Genomic DNA, 9876 nt, shown 5'->3' with positions numbered 1-9876 from the left:
AATTGTAAATGGGATTGCCTCCTTAATTTCTCTTTCTTCAGTCTCAGTGTATAGAAATGCCATTGATTTCTGGGCATTGATTTTGTATCTGCCACGCTACCAAATTGCTGTATGAGTTCTAGCAATCTTGGGTGGAGGCTTTTGGGTTTTCTATGTAGAGTATCATGTCATCAGCAAAGAGGGAGAGTTTGACTTCTTCTTTGCCAATTTGAATGCCTTTAATGTCTTTTTGTTGTCTGATTGCTGAGGCTAGGACTTCCAGTACTATGTTGAACAGCAGTGGTGAGAGTGGACATCCCTGTCTTGTTCCTGATTCCCTACACGATGATGGCTTTTGTTTTGAGAAGGCCCCTGTTCAATCTTGGGTGTAAATTTGTATATATAATATACAGAGTGGCTCGTAGCACCACCATGTGCTCCACCTGTGTTCTTAGCACATATCAATTCTTCACACTCTCCTGGAAGAGGGTGGTATGGATGATGCTCAGAGGACAAGTCCCCAAGGTCATTGGTCCTTCCTGTTGCATCTGCTGGATGTTCGGTGTGTTTTCCTTTTTTAAAAAATATTTTATTTATTTATTCATGACAGGCACAGAGAGAGAGAGAGAGAGAGAGAGAGAGAGAGGCAGAGACACAGGCAGAGGGAGAAGCAGGCTTCATGGAGGGAGCCCGACGTGGGACTCGATCCCAGGGCTCCAGGATCATGCCCTGGGCCGAAGGTGGCGCCAAACCGCTGGGCCACCCGGGCTGCCCGGTGTTCGGTGTTTTAATGAATGCCTGTGTTCCCACAAAAGTCACCGGTGCACAGGACATGGGAAATAGCAGTGTCACTCGAGGAAAGTGGTTCTGCCTATCCTTGAGTCCCAGTGCAGGCACTGTCATCCTGTGGTTTGTCTCTGATACCATGTTTATTGGTCTCATGGTCTGGTCCAGTGGCTCCATGGTGCTGTTCCTGGTAGGCACCACCAGAGAGTGCAGTATATACAGGCCCCTAACAGCGCCCAGAAATGCCCCCTGGAGAGCATAGCTGCACACACCATCCTTATGCTAGTGGTCACCTTTGTCAGCTTTTATGTGCTCAATTCCAGTTTTGCTTTTTATGTCACTGCCTTTTTAGATTTCCATCTGCACTTGATAGATACCTCTAGTATTTTGGTTTTATGTTTCCCCACTTTTAGCGCCTTCCTGCTGATCCTTTACAACCCTGGGGCTCCTAAGTTCTGCTCTTGAGTTGTTAGAAATCAAATGTAAATGTGTGGAAGACAGCTTTGATAACCACCGTGATCACTCTATTCAGCGACCATTTATTCAGCACCAGTGTTTCACGCAACATCCACGGTGATCTCAGAGAGTGAACTTGATACTGTGGCTACCCTGGGAAACCTCTAAGTCAACCTGCAAATTATAAGCTTGAAACAGACATACAAATTTTTACATGTCCCCCCCTTGACCAGTGTAGCTACTGAAACAAATCTCCTTTCTTCAGGAATATTTAACGTGTTTCTGCAAATTTTATCTCAGTGTGGGCACAACAAGCATCTGGCATACATTGGTACATAATCCAATACTGACACAAATAAATACTACTCCAGGGAGGGCAGAGGCTTTACTTCACTGGTGCAGGTAAGAAACATGGCAGATGGAGACGTGTTTTCTGCATGACTTTGTTACTGCATTTCACTCCTATTTCTCTAATATGCTGTAGTATTATACAGAAAATCAATGCTGTCCAGTGGGTTGCTTTGCCTTTAAACCATGTGGGTTTTCTTTACATGGTTGACCCTCAGTGAAGTTCATTGATTGGATAAATGAATATTAAGGAGGGTTTACAGCTGCCATCTGTAGATTTGTCTCTTGGATTTTCTAGTCTACCACTGAGATACAGAAACTGGGGACCCAGTTATTTCTTTGTCCCATTTGTTTTTAATCTCCCTTTCTTTTTCCTTTTGCCTCCTTTCCGGACACTCTGATATTTTTTAAATTAATGGTGTTAAGCTATAGCTATTTTTAGTGGTTGTTGCAGATGTTTTATTTTTTTTTTTGCAGTACTCACAGTTTGTTTTATTAATATTCCTGGTTATAATTCTCCTAAATACATGTATATATCATTCAGCTTTAGTTTACAGTCTGATATATTGATAATTACTTTTACCCAGATTCTTTCTCCCTCACTGTCTGGAGTTCCTCATTTTTCAGAAGCTTCTGGCCCATGGTAGATTTCTACTGCATTTGGCAAATGAAGCATCATTCATCATGGTAGCAACATGGGACTGGACAAGCCGGTTAGGACAGAGCCTCGTTCACTGCAGGAGCACACTGTGACGGATGTGTGTGTTCCCTCGTGGATTCCAAATGACAGAACATAGGCAGCCAGCTGTCTCAGTAAGCCATCATCACTCAGGTTTTCCATCATTGCTTTGTGCAGCATGGTGCTAAGGAAGCCAGTCAACCTCCTTTGCTTAAGAAGCCTGCTGCATGAAGCTAGACAGAAAATGTGGGAATTGGGGGAGGGGGCTTAATAGGGAAGTCTGTGGTCTGTTGCAGCTGCTTTTTTAAATAATAAATTCATTTTTTATTGGTGTTCAATTTGCCAACATACAGAATAACACCCAGTGCTCATCCTGTCAAGTGCCCCCCTCAGTGCCCGTCACCCATTCACCCCCACCCCCCGCCCTCCTCTCCTTCCACCACCCCTAGTTCGTTTCCCAGAATTAGGAGTCTTTATGTTCTGTCTCCCTTTCTGATATTTCCTACCCATTTCATCTCCCTTCCCTTCTATTCCCTTTCACTATTATTTATATTCCCCAAATGAATGAGAACATATAATGATTGTCCTTCTCCAATTGACTCATTTCAATCAGCATAATACCCTCCAGTTCCATCCATGTTGAGGCAAATGGTGGGTATTTGTCATTTCTAATGGCTGAGTAATATTCCATTGTATACATAAACCACATCTTCTTTATCCATTCATCTTTTGATGGACACTGAGGCTCCTCCCACAGTTTGGCTATTGTGGACATTGCTGCTAGAAACATCGGGGTGCAGGTGTCCCGGCGTTTCATTGTTGCAGCTGCTTTAAAGTGGATTTCCAAGGTATTACATTCTAATTACAATTACTGTTGACCATTCACAGATTACATAAGAATCTTATAATAGTGTAATGCCATATATCTTATAATGTTTTATGATATTGTTTTTTTAAAAAAGATTATTTATATTTTGAAAAAAAGATTATTTATTTATTTATTATAGACACCCACACACACAGAGAGAGGCAGAGACACAGACACACACACACACACAGAGGCAGAGACACAGGAGGGAGAAGCAGGCTCCATGGCGGGAGTCCGATGCAGGACTTAATCCTGGGACTCCAGGATCGCGCCCTGGGCCAAAGGCAGGTGCCAAACCACTGAGCCACCCAGGGATCCCCCTATGAAATTGTTTTTATATATTTTTATTCTATATATGTTATTATTCACAATCCTATTATTTTTGCTGTCATGAGACAGTTGTCTCTTAGAGAAAATAAGAAATGATAGGAAAGTATAGGTTACACGTGTATCCACATGATTGCCAATTCTGATAATAATTCTTTTGTGTGTGTTTTCCTCTGGTATAATTTTCCTTTAGTATGAAGCACCTCCTTCAGCTTTTTTGAAGTACAGGTTTGTTCTATATGAGTTGTTTCAGTATTTATCTACATATATTTTTTCAGTTTTCCCCATTCAATTGTATAAAACTCTACTTGAAAAAAGGTAATATGATCAATAATAAAATATATTTAGCAATATCCAACCTCATTTTAAGAACTGAGAAAATTCAATGCCTTTGAATTATTTTATTTTTAAAATTATTAATCTGAAATTATTTCAAATATACATGATTTTCTTCCTTACCCAGATACCCCAACAGTTAGCACTTTACTACATTTATCAACTAATTTTTGTAATTTTATCTGTTATCACCTTTTTTTCCTGAACCACTTGAAAGCAATGTGTATACAAGGTGCACACCATCCTAAACTCGCTAGTGTGGTTTTCCCTACAACAAAGACACTCTTACATAACAACACAGTGTCCTTTGATTTAGAAGATCATTATAGACACATCACCACTGCTCTATCCATAGGTCATGCTCAAATTTTTCAATGGGTCCAAAACATCTCCTCTTCCTTCCTGGTTGGGATTCCCCACCAAGAATGTATGCTGTGCTTTGTTGCCACGTCTCTTCCTTCTCTCGTCTCAAACTGTTATGATGACTTTCCTTTTCTTTCATATTCTCACCCTACTTTGTTCTGTTGACCCTCCCCTGGGTTTCTCTGGGCTTCCTCAAGACCAGACTTAGCTCACACTTCCTTGGCAGGAAGACCTGGGAAATGTTGCTATGCTCTTCCTGGTGTTTCACACCAGGGCACACATGGTGTTCACCCATCCCAACATTGCTGACCTTGATCACCTGGTCAGGTTGGCCAAGTCTCTCCAACTTATGTTTACCATTTGGTCTTTGTAACTGATTTAGCACATTATGGGGAGATGTCCTGAGATTGTCCCACTGTGCTGTTCCTGGTAACCTTACACTCACCCACCTTAGCTATGACAGCTGCCATTGGAACAATCAACAATACGATGGTTCTCTAATATTAGCCCTCAACATTAGCTGGTAGGAATCTACTGAAGGAAGAGGCTTCCCTTCATCCCATGTATTTATCTAATCATTTATTTAATCATTCATTCATTCATTCATGTCCAAAGGATACCTAAATTCCTGTATGATTCAATGGGTTGCATTGTGATGCAATTATTATATTATCATGTTAATGTCATCCCAGATTGGCCAGTGGAAGACCTGTATAGCTGCATGATTTAACAAAAGTATCATTGGGGCAGCCCGGGTGGCTCAGCAGTTTAGCGCCGCCGTCAGCCCAGGGCGTGATCCTGGAGACCCGGGATCGAGTCCCACGGTGGGCTGCATGGAGCCTGCTTCTCCCTCTGCTTGTGTCTCTGCCTGCCATTCTCTCTCTCTCTCATGAATAAATAAACAAAATCTTAAAAAAAATCATTTTAGGCTCATCTTATGCTGTTTCAAATGTAGCCCTGGTATCCACCACTTCAGAGAATACTGATCCCTTCAAATGGAGGTTGGTTGCTGGATGCCAAGACCTGCTTTTAGCTTTGCGCATTGCTACCAGTGTGCCATTTTTTCTGAGACTTCTCAGAAAAAAGCTCATAATTAGATTTCATACATGTGCACACGTGTGTAATGAACAATGAATTATTCACCTATGAGTTATTCACATTTGCATTCCTCCCATTCAGAACCAGCTCCTAGGATGCATTCTAGCTTCTCCCTGTTCTCTGCTCATAAATATTTCCTCCAACAGTGAGAACCTGTGCTACATTCACCTCAATATGTTTATTATTTGCTCAACATTTACATACATGCTTGAGGATCCCACTCATAACCACACTGAGTTCTCTGCCTGGTTTCCCTCATCCCTCTGGTACCCTCATGCAACGCGGGTTAGTTGCTACTGTTCCTTCCCATGGCTCCCCTACTTCCTCACCACCTGCATCTTTGGGTGTGTGGTGACTAAAATACATAATGCCACAGATGTTTTGCCTGCTTCTGTCCTCACTGCCCTGCATTCTAGAGGGCTTCCATGCCACCACCAGTGTGCCTCTGTGGTTCTGCCAACAGCATGGTGCCTGAGTGGGTTGGACAGCGGAAAAAGAGAAGGACAGAAGGAGGTGTCACTCTAACTGCTGAAAGTCTTTCTCACTGGATACAAAATTCTAGGCTGACTCATGGCTTCTTTCCTTTCATTTGCCCCAGATTGCACTGCTGGAGTGGCAGAACCAGTATTCAAAGATAGATGGGTCTGGTAGCCACTAGTAAATGTAGAAGGAATGATAGAATTAGAATATCATCAATTGGCAACCACCATAGAAAAAAATTATTTGATAGTGTTAATTATCTGGCATTTTCATGTGGTTAGATCCAGAAGGATCCATTTTATGTCAACCCTAATGTTGTTTTTGGTGGGACTTCATTTCAGTCCTCACATCTGGCCACCCAGAGGCCATGACAGTTTCTGCCCTGACTTCCACCCACTCCTGTATCCCACACTTTACAATTTACAGAATGTGCTGCTTTGAACCATCCATTGACAGGGCTCAGCATTTTCATGTAGCCATGACAGGCAGGGTCTCTCTTGGTTCCACATATAATTTTACTGGAACCAGAGGCTTTAGCTCCAGAATCTAGTTTTGGCACTTGAGAGAGCCTACCAATTCAAACACCTCTGAGTCCTCTAGAGAAACATACATGGAGATCACTGAATCTGTGGCACAAGTAAATGACTTGTCTCATAAATATCTGCAACTGACACCAAATCCTATCTCCATAAGTAATCAGCTCTGTAGAAGGAAAATGGGATGAGTGTAGCTCTGTTGAAAGGAATTGAAGGGAACAAAGGGAGGTGGAGGGTCTGACCACATCAAATGCTACCACAGGCAAAACAACATCTGCAGAACCTAAATCATTGCTATTGACCCAGATAAGCACAGGTCCACAATTATTGGGGAAATTGTTCTCGTTATAGTGACTATAACAAACTACCCATTTGTTTATCTTTTTTATTAAAGCATACAAATTTACCTCTGGGCTATGAGATCTTATACTCCTAACAGTAAAGCACACAATCTGTTACGTCATTCAACATTTTATGAGTCAGAGCAGAGCTCCAACCACATCAACCATGGTGCCATTTTAAAAAACATTTCTGCTTTATTAGCGCTTAAACAATCATTATCTTCTTTATAATGCTTGTAGTTAATGATGCTTAATTAGTTTACCTGTACGACTGGAGTGAGGAGGTTTGAAGTGGGGAGGTTTGAAGTGGTCAGTGGGACATTCCTAAAGGTAACATAGAAGCAATATTGTGACAGTCCTGTCATGAACTCTCCCCAGTTGTTCATTACCCTTTGAACACATTAACTGATAAAGGTTTTCACCCCAAGAATGCATCATAGCTATATCTTTTAATAGGAACACTCAAGTTTTCCTAGCCAGGGTATAATTATCATTCTCCAGGGGATGGAAATATGAAGAAAATATAGATGAAAGTAGATCTGCTCAATGTAAATGATGGTTGAAAACAGACAAGGTATTCCTGAGGGGTGTGTGTGTGTGTGTGTGTGAGGTTGTGATACTATGGTCTACAGTTTTGTGTGCTAGAAAACATCCATTAAAATTTATATATATATATATATAATATTTTATTTATGAGAGAGAGAGAGGAGGGAGAGAGAGAGAGAGGCTCAGAGACACAGGCAGAGGGAGAAACAGGCTCCATGCAGGGAGCCTGACGCGGGACCCGATCCCAGGTCTCCAGGATCACACCCTCGGCTGAAGGCGGCACTAAACCACTGAGCCACCCGGGCTGCCCAAATTTATATTTTTAAAAAGTGTTTTAATTTTTAAAAAACTTTTAATTTCTACACTCAGTGTGGGGCTTGAACTCACAACCCCAACTCACAAGATCAAGAGTTGCACACTCTGACTCAGCCAGCCAGTGGGGGCTCCTAAAATTTGTGTTTTATTTTTAAAAAGATTTTAGGGATCCCTGGGTGGCGCAGCGGTTTGGCGCCTGCCTTTGGCCTAGGGCGCGATCCTGGAGACCTGGGATCGAATCCCACGTCGGGCTCCCAGTGCATGGAGCCTGCTTCTCCCTCTGCCTATGTCTCTGCCTCTCTCTCTCTCTGTGTGACTATCATAAAAAATAAAAAAAATAAAAAGATTTTATTTAATATTTGAGAGAGAGAGAGAGAGAGAGTGTACAACTGGGGTGGAGAGGCAGAAGAACAAGTTGAGGTAGACTCCCCACTGAGCAGGGAGCGCAATGAGGGGTTTGATCCCAGGACCTCAGGATCATGACCTGAGCCAAAGGCAGCTGCTTAACCAACTGAGCCACCCAGGCACCCCCCTTTTCCTTTAAAGATTTTATTTATTTGAAAGAGAGGTAGAGAGATAGCATAAGAAGGGGGAGTGGTCACATCTTGATAGTGTTCCCCAATGAGTCCTTCATGTGTCTTTGGGTGTCCCTTTAACGCCTGATTACAACTTTGATTCTGAACTATGGTTTTCCACAGAGAAGGTAGAAAACTTTTCTGCCACCTGTTTGGCTACCCCCACCCAATCTTTTTCATTGCCAACAATTGCCCTTAATCATATGAAGAGAATGATGGTGATTTGCACTGGGGATAAAATTAGCTCCTCTCTGGAGATGTTCCAGGCTTTCCATGCAGAGGGTCACCAAGTCTACAGCTGACATGGTAAGGGCGTCTTTGTGGGGAGATCAGGTCCAGGAACCCTGTCCCTGTAACTCTTGCTTATCCTAACTGACACATCCCTGTACAGAGCTCTGGAGCAAAGGCCAGCCAGGTGAGTGCTTCCTTCTGTTCAGGGTAAAACCCAGGAGAGCAGGTGTCTCCAACAAGACAGGAACTTGGGGATGTGGTTGTGCACCCATGTGGATTGGGTGAGACCCATGCCAACCCTGCCTCACTCTGCATCTGTGCCACCACTGGGTGGAAGTGTGATTTAGGGAGCAAAGAGCAGGATTTCTAGAGGGGTCATAGGAGGCCTTACTGGGCATGAGATTCAAGTCAGGTCTTTTGCCAATAAAGAAGGTTCTGTGGGATTCACCAAGGCTCCCGTAAAACCCAGCACCCCGGAGTGCCAGGGAATTTTCAGGTAATAATAATTGAAAGGAGAGACCAGCATACACTTTCTGTATTTCCTCCTACTGTTGTTGGAGGGGATATGGAATAGGAGGGGGTGCTGCTTACTCCCTGTGTCCAGATACCACGGCTCGAGTATCCATTAGTGAATCAGGAGACAGCTCCTCACCTAGCTCTGTGTCAGGGTAAGAGAGAGGGTACAGGCATAAAAAAACAAACAAGGGGCTAAGCTTCACTGTGAGAAGGAAGCTGGAGCTTGAGATGTGAGACATGTGAGGTGATGGGAGGAGGGGCTCCTAGGAGAAGGAGGGCAAATGTAGGTTGTAGGATGAAGAGGAAACATGTCTCTCATTCTTTCTAAGGAAGTGAATTCTTTTCGATGCTATTGTAAATGGGGTTATTTTCTTAATTTCACTTTTTGCTACTTTGCTATTAGTGTGTAGAAATGCTGATTTCTAGGTATTAATTTTGTATCCTGCAACTTTACTCAATTCATATATTACTTTTAGCAGTTTTTTGTGGGAGGAGTCTTTAGGATTTTCTATATGTAGTATCCTGTCATCTACAGATAGTAATAGTTTAACTTCTTTGCCAATATGGATGCCTCTTCTTTCTCTTTCTTTTGTCTGATTGCTGTGGCTAGGATGTCAAGTACTGTGTTGAGTAAAAGTTAGCCTGCTAATTTTTTAAAGCTCCCAGGGTTAAGCCCTGCTGGGTTTCTTTTTTTCTTTTTAATTTTAATTATTTTATTTTTAATTTTAATTATTTTATTTTTTTGTATATTTTTTATTGGAGTTTGATTTTCCAACATATAACACCCAGTGATCATCCCATCAGGTGCCCCCCTCAGTGCCCATCACCCAGTCTCCCCATTCCCCTACCCACATCCCCTTCCACTACCCCTTCTTTTCCCAGAGTTCGAAGTCTTTCATGTTTTGTCACCCTCTCTGATTTTTCCCACTCATTTTTTCTCCTTTCCCCTATAATCCCTTTCACTACTTTTTATATTCCCATATGAGTGAAACCATATGATGATTGTCCTTCTCCAATTGACTTACTTCACTCAGCATAATACCCTCCAGTTCCATCCATGTCGAAGCAAATGGTGGGTATTTGTCATTTCTAATGC

Source organism: Canis lupus, chromosome 1 (assembly GCF_011100685.1).
Source record: "Canis lupus familiaris isolate Mischka breed German Shepherd chromosome 1, alternate assembly UU_Cfam_GSD_1.0, whole genome shotgun sequence".
Lineage (NCBI taxonomy): Eukaryota > Metazoa > Chordata > Mammalia > Carnivora > Canidae > Canis > Canis lupus.
This window is presented reverse-complemented; position numbering follows the sequence as displayed.